A 14,228-nucleotide genomic window follows, 5' to 3' on the forward strand; every position below is an offset into this window, starting at 1 on the left:
TAAAATATTATTAATGATTTTACTTCAGTTATAAATTAGACAGCATAATTATAATTATGAAATAAAAAACTGGATCTTCTAGTTACTTTCACAAACAACATAGAAATACTGTTGCTCGGGGCGGCCCGGTGGTGCAGCGGTTAAGTGCACACTTTCCGCTTCTTGGCGGTGGGGTTCGCGGGTTCAGATCCTGGGTTTGGACATGGCACTGCCTGGTAAAGCCATGCTGTGGTAGGCGTCCCACATTAAAGAAGAGGAAGATGGGCACAAATGTTAGCTCAGGGACAGGCTTCCTCAGCAAAAAGAGGACTGGCAGTAGTTAGCTTAGGGCTAATCTTCCCCCCCACCCCCCCACCCCCGCCAAAAATACTGTTTCTCTAGAGATTTGACTAGCATTTGCATTTCCAGTGGGCATTCCTTGTTAACTACATGTGCTTTCTTCTGTGTATTTTAAAGGAACCCTCTGCAGGACTCTCACCTGTGATTTAAGAATGTAAAATCTGAACAGCTAGTCATCCCCTTATAGCTGTTATGACGTAACTGCAGGCGTTTAAACAATTTTGTTTGTATTAATTTAGAATTCGGATTCATTATCATGTAAAGGAGATACATGTTCACCATAGAAAATATGCAAAAAATAAAAATCAAGTTTCACACAAAAACAATCACTCTATATTTCCTGTAATATAGGGATATACGTTTTTAATAATTTTACATGTAATATTTTTGACTTTGCAATTGTCACTGAATAATAATTCTTTTTTTTTTTCTTTTTGAGGAAGATTATCCCTAAGCTAACATCTGCCACCAATCCTCCTCTTTTTGCTGAGGAAGACTGGCCCTGAGCTAACATCTGTGCCCATCTTCCTCTACTTTATATGTGGGATGCCTGCCACAGCGTGGCTTGACAAGCAGTGTGTGTCCACACCCTGGGTCTGAACTGGCAAACCTCAGGCCACCGAAGAGGAACTGGAGAACCTAACCTCTGCGCCACTGGGCCAGCCCCTAAATAGTAATTCTTAAGCATACTTCATCACATATTTTAAATGAAACTGTTAACAAATATATAGCAATCTCACATTGCATGTGTCATAATTTATTTAATAAATTCACTATAGATGAGTATTTAGTATTTATTTTTTCTGTTAAAAATAACACTCTGATAACATAACTGTACATAATAATACCTATGTTTCGATGAGAACTTTCTTGAAAATTCCTCAAAGTGGAATTATGGGTTGAATGGTATACAAAATCTTAAGTTATGAGATGTACCTAGCAAATTTTCCTTAAGAGTCTTTAAAATTAAGTATATTATTCTCAAGAATGCAATAGCATGTTTACTTAATCACACTCTTTGCAACATTTAGCATAATAACTATTTGTTTTTACAAACTCATAGGGAAAATAACACCAAATTGTTTTAATCTGCATTTATTGAATTAATGATATGCAAAAATTTGAAATTCCTTTTTGTCTATTTATAATTTCTTCCTTCTCATTTCAGAAAATAAATGCCTATGTTTATCTCTACTTATTTATACTCCATTTTTCATTAAATTAATTAATCCACCTGGTATCTACTTTTAAATGATTTCCATAGGTATCCAAATTATTTTGACAAAAAATGTTAAGCTATTTTTCCAGCATATCATTGGGGTTCAATAATCTCTTTTGTTGTTTTCTCTCTTCATTTTTCATCGTTACCACAGTGGTTTAAGAATTCTAATTTTACTATAGATTTTGATATCTCTAACGCAAATACTCTGATCCCAGTATTAATCTAATAATTTTAAATAATTGTTTGACTATTCTCATCCATGTGTGAAAGAATAAATTTGCTGAAAGAGGGCATTCAAACTCAGAAATGCTGTTTAATGTTTGCTGAGTAAGGAAAATATGGAAACCAAAATTAACCCCTCTCTATATCTGGCAAGCTCCCCTCAGGTGACAGCTCCATAAGCGGTCCAGGAACTGCATGTTCCCAGCTTACCAAAACCATTCGGTTGGTAGCTTCTCTTGAAACTCTATCAGAAATTTCCTGGTGACTGTAATTAGCCAAGTTTGGATCATATATTCTCCCTCCATCCTGTGTGGGCGTGTATGGATTTTTTAAGGCTTTGTTTCCTAGGCATAAGAGAAATCATCATTGATACTTCATCAAGGACATAGAATTTCAGATTATGGTCAATTTTCACTGTTTAGCTTAGGAAAAATAACATTATTTTGTATTTTTTATTTCCTTATACCTAAGATGTCACCCATTTTAAGGTATATGCTGCATATTGTATATATTATTCTGAAAAATTTTCACCTTACCTGCTTGTGTAATTTATAAATGTTTATATCAATAACTCTATTATCTATTTCACACCTGTATGATTATACCCCAGAATATTTATTGATTCAACATCTCAAGGATGTTTTGAACGTCTTTATTATTTTTTCATTAAACAACGCTGCAATGGATTTTCAAGTTGTCAATCTGACATCATTTCTCTCGGGTGCAGAGCTAGGGACCGCATTTCTCAAAGTGTATGCACAACTTCAGTTTTGCTAGATACAGAAAAATCCCACCACAGGTTGCTTTTATCATTTACATTCACACCAACAATGTATATGAGTGCTCAGTGTTCCCATGTCAGGCAACAATGGTCTCATGTGCACTAGGACTTGGGAGAAATATATCAATGTCATATAACAAGGTAGATTTATCTTGAAAGGAAAAAAATATAAAACCATGGCTACCAAGAGAGTAGAAAGATTAGAACTTTATCCATTCTTCCCACAGAGAAGCATCCCGGGGTTAAGGCTGGGACAATTTGTGGGACACACAATGTGAGTTTATGTTCAAATGCAGGCACTCTATGGATTTATTCCATTCCATTTAATAGACTGAATGTGTGAGCAGTGAGGGTCACAGAGATTATGTGGGTGCCAAAATGTCTAGATTCAGTAAATTTTCTCTTTGAATATCAGTTTCCAGTCACCTGGAGATCTTGGCATCAGTACACTGAATAAGAAGCTGAGAAGGAGAGAATGATTTCAGTAGAAAAACTTAGGGTTATCACCATATACTTAATGAAGAAGACAAGAGCATTGAAACTCTTTTATAACTGTTTTCTTCCATGTATAATACAGCTTACACTTCCTTAGTGACAACTATGATTTCAGATATTTTTGATGGAAACATTTTCTGGTGAGGAAGATTGGCCCTGAGCTAACATCTGTTGTCGATCTTCCTCTTTTTTTATTTTTTCCCTCCCCGAAGCCCCAGTACATAGTTGTATATAGTACTTGTAGGTCATTCTAGTTCTTCTATGTGGGGTGCCATCACAGCATGGCTCGATGAGTGGTATGTAGCTTTGTGCCCAGGATCCGAACTGGAAAACCCCGGACTGCAGAAGCAGAGCACGTAAACTTAACCAAATGGCCATGGGGCCAAACCCCTGAAAACCTTTTTTAAAAATGTTTTTCATACACTCTGTTATGACAGAACATCATGTAGGAATTTTCAGTTATGTAATAGGTTAACTTCATGCATTCACCAAATACTAGCTTAATATTTACTATGTGCCAATCACTCTGCTTTATGATTATAACATAATTTTATTTTTCCTTCAAGAAGCTTACAATCTAGTAAAGAAGACTCTGTGTGTGTGTGTGTTTAAAGAGAGAAAGAGAGAGAGAATGCAGATTATGAAGGATGAGGGGGATATGAACGCAAAAACAAAGGTATTTGAGAGTTTGAATGAGGTAGAAATACAGTTTGGGTGGATTGCTGTGTTGAGATTTTTTTAAAAAATGACTTGGAAGAAAGTTGGAGAGAGGTCATTGGATCAGTTTATGAAGCATGTGTAGATCATATTAAGAATTTGATGTTTAGTTTTAACTTCAGTGGGAAAGCATTAATGGAAAATAATTTAAAATTTTTTGAAAGAAATAAGCAAGCTAGTTTATGTGTTTAGAGAAAGAATGATGGGCACTGTATCGACAAATCACTGGTAAAAATACTATGACTTTATTCATTTAATTATTTTTTCTTACACACCTGCCATATGCGAGATAATGATCTAAGTATTTGAAATCATTAATGAACCAAATAAAGACAAATCCCTGGCCTTATGGACCTTATCTTCTAGCAGAGAAATAAACAATAAACATAATGCCTAATTTAATTTTAGGTACGTTAGGAGAGATGTAATATGGAAAAAAGAAAAAGAAACGCAAAGGGGATCCAGGAGGGCTAGGTAGGATAGGATAGATAGTGCAGGCCTTGTTGAAACAGTCATGGTGGAACAGAGCCTTAAAGGATGTGAGGTGTTTAGCCACGGATCTATCGCTGTGCAAAGCTAATCATCTAGCAAAGACCCATAGCAGAGGCAGACGGGCCATGAGCATGAGGCTAATAAAGCTTAAGTTCCACGACCCCACATTTACGCAGGCCCCCCCAAAGACCCTGTAGCTACTGCTGTATTTAAAATTTTGTATTCATTTTCCTAAACAAGTAATATACTGTTTAAGCTTTAGAATTTACTTCTGAATTGACCCATGAATTAAAGGTGAAGTAGGCTTGCTGTGTTCAGGGAACAGAAATAAGGCTAATGTGGCCAGGATAACTCGCTAAAAGGGTGTTGACGAATGAAGACGACGTTCCACATATGAAGATAGAGGGGTGGAAATGCAAGTCATTGAACATTGGAATAATTTTTTGAGAATTTCATTACTGGATTTTTCAATAATTTGGCATTTATAAAGTGAAATATTTGATAATAAACTAAGGAAATGTCAATTATGATATCATGAAATTTATCTCCAATAATCTTTACTAAATAAATGATATTTAAATCATGTAATATCAATGCTTATTTAAATAGTTTTATAAAAATATTAGAGGGAGGATTGTATACTATATATGAATTATTTTCATAAGATACAGGAATGTCAATTACCTCACAAATCTCTAATTCTACCAAGTCCAATAAAATTATAAATTTTATCTTAAAAAAATCTTTTTGTCGCAATATCAGACAAATTAGAACTAACTGCGGTATTTTTTTTTTTTTTTTTTTTTTTTTTTTTTTTAAAGATTTTTTATTTTTCCCTTTTTCTCCCAAAGTCCCCCGGTACATAGTTCTGTATTCTCCGTTGTGGGTTCTTCTAGTTGTGGCATGTGGGACGCTGCCTCAGCGTGGTCTGATGAGCAGTGCCATGTCCGCGCCCAGGATTCGAACTGACGAAACACTGGGCCGCCTGCAGCGGAGCGCGCGAACTTAACCACTCGGCCACGGGGCCAGCCCCTAACTGCTGGTATTTTTTATGGATGAAAATGATGAAGATTGCGCTACTCTGTATGTAAAATAATTGATCAATTTGCTTCATTCAGTTATTTATTATAGCTATGGTACAACTGAAATGTTTAAGGAGAGACAATGTAGATAGCCATTTTTACTTATTTGTAATTTCATTAAATCAAATTTTTAGAACAGCAGACAAATGTTGGCCACATTGTTAAGCAACTCAGTTCTTCAGCTTGAAGTTGTGAATAGCATGGCTAAAAGAGAATGAATTTTAAAGTGATAAACACATAACGTATATGTGTACCAATTTAGCACTATGCCTTACAGGCTTCATTTTTCGCTGTTGTCATTCAGAAGTTTGCCAAAATGTCTAGTCAACTTCTTTGAAATAAAGTCCATTTTCTGTTTCAAAGTGTACTGAATCCTAATAGTATCATGTGAATACTTACCAGAGTGAAAATAGAAAGGCAACAAGTGATTTTATACCAACTTACTAATAAGTAACAAATTAGGACTTACTAAATATCAAACAAGCATTTTCTTTGAGTCCTATGACTGTAAATTCAGTAGCTAATAAATCAACTTATAAATCAACTAAGATGAGAAGGTCAATTTAAAGAATAAAGATTCTCAGAGCAACTGTCTTTTTTTTTTTTTTTTTTTTTGAGGAAGATTAACCCTAAGCTAACTGCTGCCAATCCTCCTCTTTTTGCTGAGGAAGACTGGCCCTGAGCTAACATCCTTGCCCATCTTCCTCTACTTTATATGTGGGACGCCTGCCACAACATGGCTTGCCAAGTGGTGCCATGTCCACACCAGGGATCTGAACCCGCAAGCCCCGGACCGCTGAAGCAGAATGTGTGCGCTTAACCGCTGTGCCACCAGGCCGACCCCTCAACTGTCTTTTTAAACATCTAAATTTAGGACAGCTTCAAGGATTGTTGTAGTTTGCTTCATTTTGCTGGGAAAGTAGACTCAAATTTCTTCCATCCCAATTCTTCATCTATACTCCTGTACTCCAGCATTTTCAAGAAAACCTTTGATAAATTACATAAAAGAGCAGTGCCTGTCCAAGCATTACTGCACAAGTGATTACTTTATAATGTTTTCTCCCCTAAAATGGAATACTTATCGGCTTTCACTCTATCCACCATTAAACTCCTGGCTAGGGGGGATTCTTCATCTGGAAAAGTCACTGTTGCCTTTGGTAATTAACCTCTGCTGGCTAAATTGTGCCGGCATCACAACAGTGTAAATTCCATGCTGAACTCTACAACTTGTTCTTGTTAATACTTTGTAAAGGCTACAAACATTGTAGCCTGTAGATTTATTCCCCATATATACAAAGCCTGTCTGTATCAAAGGCACTATAAACGGTTCTGAGGCAGTCAGCAGATGGTTAGAAATTGAGCGAAATATGATAGACCTTATAACATGACACTAAAAACAAGATTATTTCCTTATAAATTCCTGTTCTTTAAAAACAGTAGTTTGGCATAACCAGATTCCTGAATCTTAGATTTTGTGTCATATCATAAATTATATACTATGTTGCTTCATATCATAAATCACAAAATATATACTATGTTGGAATTAATGGTTGAACTCAGCATTTTTTATGAAAGCATCTAAATTTATTTTGAGGCACAGTTACTAATCATTTAATGATATTGATATGTAAGCATAACAAGAAAGAACAATACTTGAATTTGTACAGGAAGGGCAGAACAAGTAAACTTATCATCACATCTGTGCCAATAATTATTAAAATATCAAAAGATCATAATTTAATCAAAAATGTAACCAAAATAAGAAAACCCAGTAATGATTAAATAATTTTAAAAATCATCATATATACTTGATTTAGATATTGGTTAGGAAATATAATTCAAAATTTTTTTAAGTGTGACAGCAAAATATGAAATTACCAATTGAAATTATATTATGAAGTATATCACAATCTTACCAACTTATCAATCCTAGTAAATTATGTTTGGATATGCCAATAAAATAACTCATGTGTCTGACGTTTTAGAAGTGAGATAGTTGATTTCATGCCCCCAAATTAGGCATCCCTATTATATTGCACATATTAAATAATCATTTATTTTAAAAAGTTTTTATATTTTATCTATCATTTTCTAAACCACACTTACTAATAAGATATTCTTTACACAACGTGGCTAAATTTTGCAGGAAAGATCACATTTCCATATCCACAATAAATAAAATAATGTTTGTGTCCCTGAAAGTACATGAAAATCTTAATTTTCTTTTAAAGATTGGCACCTGAGCTAACATCTGTTGCCAATCTTCTTTCTTTGTTTTTCCTTCTTCTCCCCAAACCCCTGCAGTGCATAATTATATATCTTAGTTGTAGGTCCTTCTGGTTGTGCTATGTGAGACGCCACCTCAGCATGGCCCGATGAGTGGTGCCATGTTGACGCCCAGGATCCAAACAAGTGAAACCCTGGGCTGCAGAAGTGGAGTGCACGAACTTAACCACTCAGCCATGGGGCAGCCCTTCAAAATCTTAATTTATTGGTTTAAAAAGAAAATCGTGAATGACATTCCAATTTCATAATGAGGCATAGAAATGAACCTGCAAGATGTTACCATTTTACTACTAGTTATGTATGTCATATTACCTGTATTATTTTAGTTTTTACTTAAGTAAATAAAGTGCTACATAAGCAGTTTATTTATAATGGTACCTTAATATTCATTTAACTTATTTTAATAAGCATTTGCCATATACTAGACCCTGTGAGATTTGTTGTCAGGAACATTGAACAAAAAAATATTAAGTGGTCCTTTCCTCACTTTATTTTACATGTTTCACTTAACGGATCACTATCACATCTGTAAAGCAAACAGATAAGATCATTGTTATGATTGGTGTAATTTTCCAATATTCAAGTGGAATATAGGGGGAGAAGCACATTCAGTGTTCCCTTCATTTTAATTTTTAGCAACCCTCTTAACTTATTCTAAAAATACAAACTGGAGTCACTCAGAATTACATGAACTCATGGGGACAGACAAATTTAGAAGCAATGTAAGACTTCTTTCTGGTTTTCCCTAAGGACCTCATCTTCAAAATCATAGAAGTTGACAACTGGTGATCTTAAAGAAATCCAATGTGTAATAATTATTTCATTGCTGCATGAATGGTTTAAAGTAAAAGTATTTTTTCAGCTAAGAAATATTTAGAAGGGATAGAGAAGGGGTCCAATGACAATTCGAAAACTTCCTCGTCTAGGACTTTATGTGTATCTTGCACTCTTATCTAAACTATGATGAAAATATATTTTTTAAAACATCCCTGCTAGAAGATAGTGCTTAATACAACTGAGAGAGGAGTCTCCCAGTTGGACTTTATAGAATGTTTTACAGCTTGTGTTAACTGAATCTGTCAGTTGTGTCAGTATGTCTAATGATAAAAATCTCTTTAATTCTGAAACACAATAAAATGCCTTGCAACTCATGCTCCGCGATAACACGTATTAAGATGTATGAGTTGTGTATGCGATTGCCACTTGACACAGTAAATCATGCTAGTTTTTAACAGAGATTCTTTCATGTCGCATTTTTTATATTTTTCTTGTACATGAGCTCTGTTTACTAGCATGAGAAATAAAATTAATCCAGAATAAGGTTTATTATTCTATTGTTCCATCTTGTTTCCTAAAGTTAAATAAGATAAACACATGAATTAAAACAAATAACATATGTATACTGTGGTTATCACCACACATTGATAATGAAAATTCTTGGGGGAAAACATTATAGATTCTGAGCCAATTTACACTTCCCCAGTGGACTGTGTGAGTTAAAATCACTCCACATCCTTGCCTGTCTTAGGGGTCATCAGTCTTTATTTTAGCCATTCTACTGAGTATGTAAGGAGACTTATTGTGGATTTGACTTGTAAATCGCCGATTATTAATAAGCTTCTGTCAATTTGATTATTTGGACATCTTCTCTGAGTCGTTCACATTTTCTTTTGGGTTCTTTGGTTTTTCTTTGATTTGAATTCTTTGGCAGCTATATTGTTGCAAACAACTTCTAACTCTGCTTTAACCCTCTTGATGGTGTCTCTCAAGGTTCCAACATTACGGTTAAATTTAGAAATGTTTTCTTTAGTTAACAGCTGAATGCTTTCTGTTTATGATTTTCTACATAAAGATCACAAAAATAAACTTTTAAATAGTAAATTCTAAGATACGACCTTATTTAATATTCTGTTTATTTTTTCATATTTTTCTTTTACAAATAGATTCACAATTTTTTCTGGATTGACCGCCTAGCATGGTGAAGAGATATAGTTATCCAATTATTATATTATTATTTTTTTTTTTTGAGGAAGATTAGCCCTGAGCTAACTGCTGCCAATCCTCCTCTTTTTGCTGAGGAAGACTGGCCCTGAGCTAACATCTGTGCCCATCTTCCTCTACTTTATAAGTGGGATGCCTATCACAGCATGGCTTGCCAAATGGTGCCACGTCCACACCCGGGATCTGAACCGGTGAACTCTGGGCCGCCAAGAAGCAGAACTTGTGAACTTAACCACTGCGCCACCGGGCCGGCCCCAATTATCATATTTTTAATGTGGTTATCCAATTGGCTCAGTAGCATTTATTTAAAGGACTGTCTTTTCCCCAGAAATAGCTTTTGTTATTAATCAAGCATGAATACATATCTGGGTCTATTTCTAGACTCTGCTTTTTACCCATTGATCTATTTGCCTATTCTTCATCAACACCATATGACTTTAACTACTGTAACTTCTTTTTTAAAAATTGACATTTGATGAAGTTTTACCCTAATTTTTCAAGAGATCTTGGCTATAACTGGCCCTTAGCCTTTCCGCATAAATTTTATGGACAGGTTGTTAATTTCCAAATTAAAAAAAATAAAGTTCAGATCCTTGTTTTGAAAGACCTTAAATCTTTAGAATAATTTGGAGAAAGCTGATCTCTTTTCATTATGGAATCTTCTGAAGTATGGACAAGGTATATAATTATTTATTTAGATCTTTTAAAATGTGTCTCAATAATGGGTTATAATTTTACAATCAGAGGTTTTATAGATTTTTTGTTACATTTCATTTTATATAGCCGATATATTTTAAAAAAGTCTTTTAAGTATAGTTAATTACATCTTTTTTAAATGATATATTCTAACTTTATGGTATATATAGATACAAGTGGTGCTTGTGTTAACCCTATAAACTTACAAATCTCACTTGTTAATTTTAATAATTTACTTGTAACTGGTTTTGAATTTTACTGCTATAAAAACATTTTGCTTAAAAATAATTATGGTTTTATATCTCTGTTCCTAAACTTTATAAAGTTTATTTAATTTTCATGGTTTAATGCACTATATTGATTCACCAATACAATGCTGAGTTTAAGCAACTATCATAGGCATTCTGATCTTGTATTGATCAAGGAATTCTTTCAATAAATCTCCATGAAACATGTTGGTTGCAATGTTTTGTAAATGCCATTTATCAAATTAAGGATGATTCTCTTGTTTCTAACTTACCAAGAGCTGTTTATCATAGATTTCAAGTTTTTCAGATGTCTTTTCTGCATCTGTTGAGATGATAGAATGCTTTTTTCTTATTTATTGTGTTAACGAGATTTAATAAAGATTTTCAAATGTAATTCAAGGCTTACTTTCCTGCAGGGAGTGTGTGCATGTGCGTGTGTGTGTGTGTGTGACATTTTATATGTTACTACATGAATTTCTCAGCTTTTGCTAATTCATTTGTTTGTTTGACTTTTAGGGTTTTGCATCAATACAAATAACCATGTCTCTAATTTTCTGAACTTATCATGTCTTAGTCAGCTTCTGCTATGAAGGATAAGATGGTCTCATAAAATGTGTAGGGAAATGGTCCATTTTCTTCTATCTTCTGGCTGTATTGGTAAAATGAAGATTTTTATTTCTTCCTCAAGTTTTTTTAAGTCCTACCAGTGATCCATTTTGGTCATTTACTTTACTTTGTGGGAAGTGTTTAAAATTCAGACTCAGGTTTTCCTAATTTTTATCAAATAATTAATAATTTATCCTTATTGTTGCTTCAGTTTTGTAAGCTGTGTTCTTCTGAGAATTTTTCTATTTGCTAACATTTTCACAGGTATTTATAAAGATTTTTCATAGTACACATATATTGTGACTTACTATCCAAAAGACCTATTCTGATATTTTCTTTTTCATTTCTGATTTGATTATATATACCTTCTCTCTTTTTTTCATGGTTAGTCCTTTCAAGAGTTTATCAATTTTATTAGACATATTAAAGAACTAACTTTTGTCTGTGCTCATCTTCAATTATATGCTATTTTTATTTCTCATTGTTATTTTCTGTCTTATCTTCCTTACCTTCTGTATTTCATTTGTTGTTTTTTCCTGATACCTTGAGATGGATTCTTAGATGATTGACTTTTCACTTCCTTTTTTTAAAAAACATACACATGTAAGGCAATAAATCTCTGACCACATCTTAAAATATCTTCATTAACCTTTATTTCAAAATATTTTCTATTTCTATTTTTTCATTGACTTATGAATTATTTAAAAACGTATAGCTTTATTAAAAATGTAGAGCTTTTAAAAATATGGTCTTATTAGTGATAATTTCAGATTTGCTAATTAATTTTATAATGGCCAGATAACATAAGAATTGTAATTTCAACCCTTTGAGATTGAATGAGACTTGAATTGCAGCACCACTATAGCACCATTTTGGAAAAAATATGAAAATATGTATTCTGTGGTTGTAAATAGTGTTCTATACATGCAATGATGTAACGTAGGACAAGATTTAGAACCTCGCTATGGGTGGGCAGGCACTAGAGGTGATCACAGTATAATGGGAGGCAAAATATGCCTTAATATCTAGAGACTCCATAAAGGTGACAGTCATTCAGATCTACCTGGAACATTTGCAGGGCCTGAAGAAAAGCATAAATGGAATTTTAATTTGAGTCAAAGGTGACCAAAAAATAGAGACATTGAATATGTCTATTTGTTGTATGAATGCATGATTAATAAAATAAGCACACATTATTCTTCCATATTCTTGTTATCCTGTTTTGCTCCTTGGAGCTACCAGGTAAAAATTTTTGTTATACTACCTCTGAGAGGAACGGTTTGCCAAATTAGCCTATTTGCTGCTGAAGTGTCCCTACACTCTGAACCAATGTCCCTCTTCAACATTGACAGTAATGAGCACATGAAACTTCACGACATCTGAACAGGCTCCGTTTGTTTTGAGGAAATAGTTAAAGAGATGCAAGGGGTCTAGAACCTGACTGGACTAGTGACTTGTTTGATGTTATTCAAAATATTGAGTACCTTGGTTCATACTTTGTACAGTATCAGCTCGGCGCTCTGAATATCATATGATAGTAATGTACATATTTCCTTTAATAATTGTATTGTTGAGTGTATTTGTGATACATACAACCCTCTTGCTCAGGTATAAAGACAATATAAAAGTAATTCTCTCTCCTGTGTAATAAACGGCCTGCATCCCCCTCCAACTGGGATTGATGCTGCTTTTCCACTATCTCTACCAGGATCAACTGGGAAATCATTTGTTTTTGTAATAATCTTTGAAGTCTTAGTAATCATCTCTGTATTTTCTGATCTTACATTATTTTTTCTTTACAAATAACTGCTGAATATGTTCTCCTATATTCATTAATCTTACATATTTTATTCTTACAATTGTATATAATTAAGTAGTGTGGATTTTCTTCTGGATTATTAGCACGACAGAATGGTTATAGAAGAAAATAGCCAAATATCTCTAACCAAGCAGAACTAGTATCTCACAGATTAGCCGTCAGAATAGACTCCACTGCCAGCAAAGTGTGTCCATACCTTGGCAAAGCAACCATTCCATCATTAAGTTCCCCAACATCTGTTTTGTGATGGCCCTTTCTTCATTTCCATTTTAAGAAGTTATCTCAACACCTACTCCCTTTGCCAAGTTTGTGTTTGACAAGACATTTTGGATAATCTCATGTGATAATTTAAGGACCTCTTTTGCCAAGTCAAATCCTGAACTAGCAGTGTCATATTTTCTTTTGAGAACCAGATTTTCACTGTTCTCAAAACTAAGTAGATTAGATAACCAGTTACATTTTACAATTTTGAGGACTGCCTGAAAATATTTGGTTACAACAATGCAGTTCCAAGAAATGGAAATCATTTAAAGCTATTTTAAGGCCCCAATAAGTTTCATACATTCAATTTAGTGTTGACAAAATCATTCTGAATGGATGGAAGTGTGGACTCTAGATTGGTCTTCACAATTGATTCTCAGAACAAAACTATGGAATTGGCCCAACAAGAGAGCTGCTACTTCTTTTACGAAGAGGTAGGTGGGAAATCAGAAGGCTGCAATTGGAGTTCTTGACACTACACGTGCTGCCATCCAAGAATCAGGAAACTTTTGTTGCTGTGGCTGCAACTATCTCCCAGTAGTCACAAATCTGTCTAGTCGCCAGAATACTGACACAGAAAACTCAATGTCCAAAATCTCACTTTCAGGATCAAACCAAAGCAACAGGAAGATAATCTCTTTATTCCTACTCTCCAAATTTTGAACAGTTTCATTTAATTTCAGATTAATTTGCACAAATTAATTTGCACTGAAAATTACAACTGTGGGGCCGGCTCCATGGCCGAGTGGTTAAGTTCGCGTGCTCCACTGCGGTGGCCCAGGGTTCGGATCCTGTGCGCGGACATGGCACCACTCGTCAGGCCACATTGAGGCAGGGTCCCACATCCCACAACTAGAAGGACCTGCAACTAAGATATACAACTATGTACCGGGGGAGGGGGGCGGGGAGGTTGGGGAAATAAAGCAGGAAAACAAAAAAAGATTGGCATTGGCAACAGTTG

Source organism: Equus przewalskii, chromosome 16, assembly GCF_037783145.1.
Source record: "Equus przewalskii isolate Varuska chromosome 16, EquPr2, whole genome shotgun sequence".
Taxonomy (NCBI): domain Eukaryota; kingdom Metazoa; phylum Chordata; class Mammalia; order Perissodactyla; family Equidae; genus Equus; species Equus przewalskii.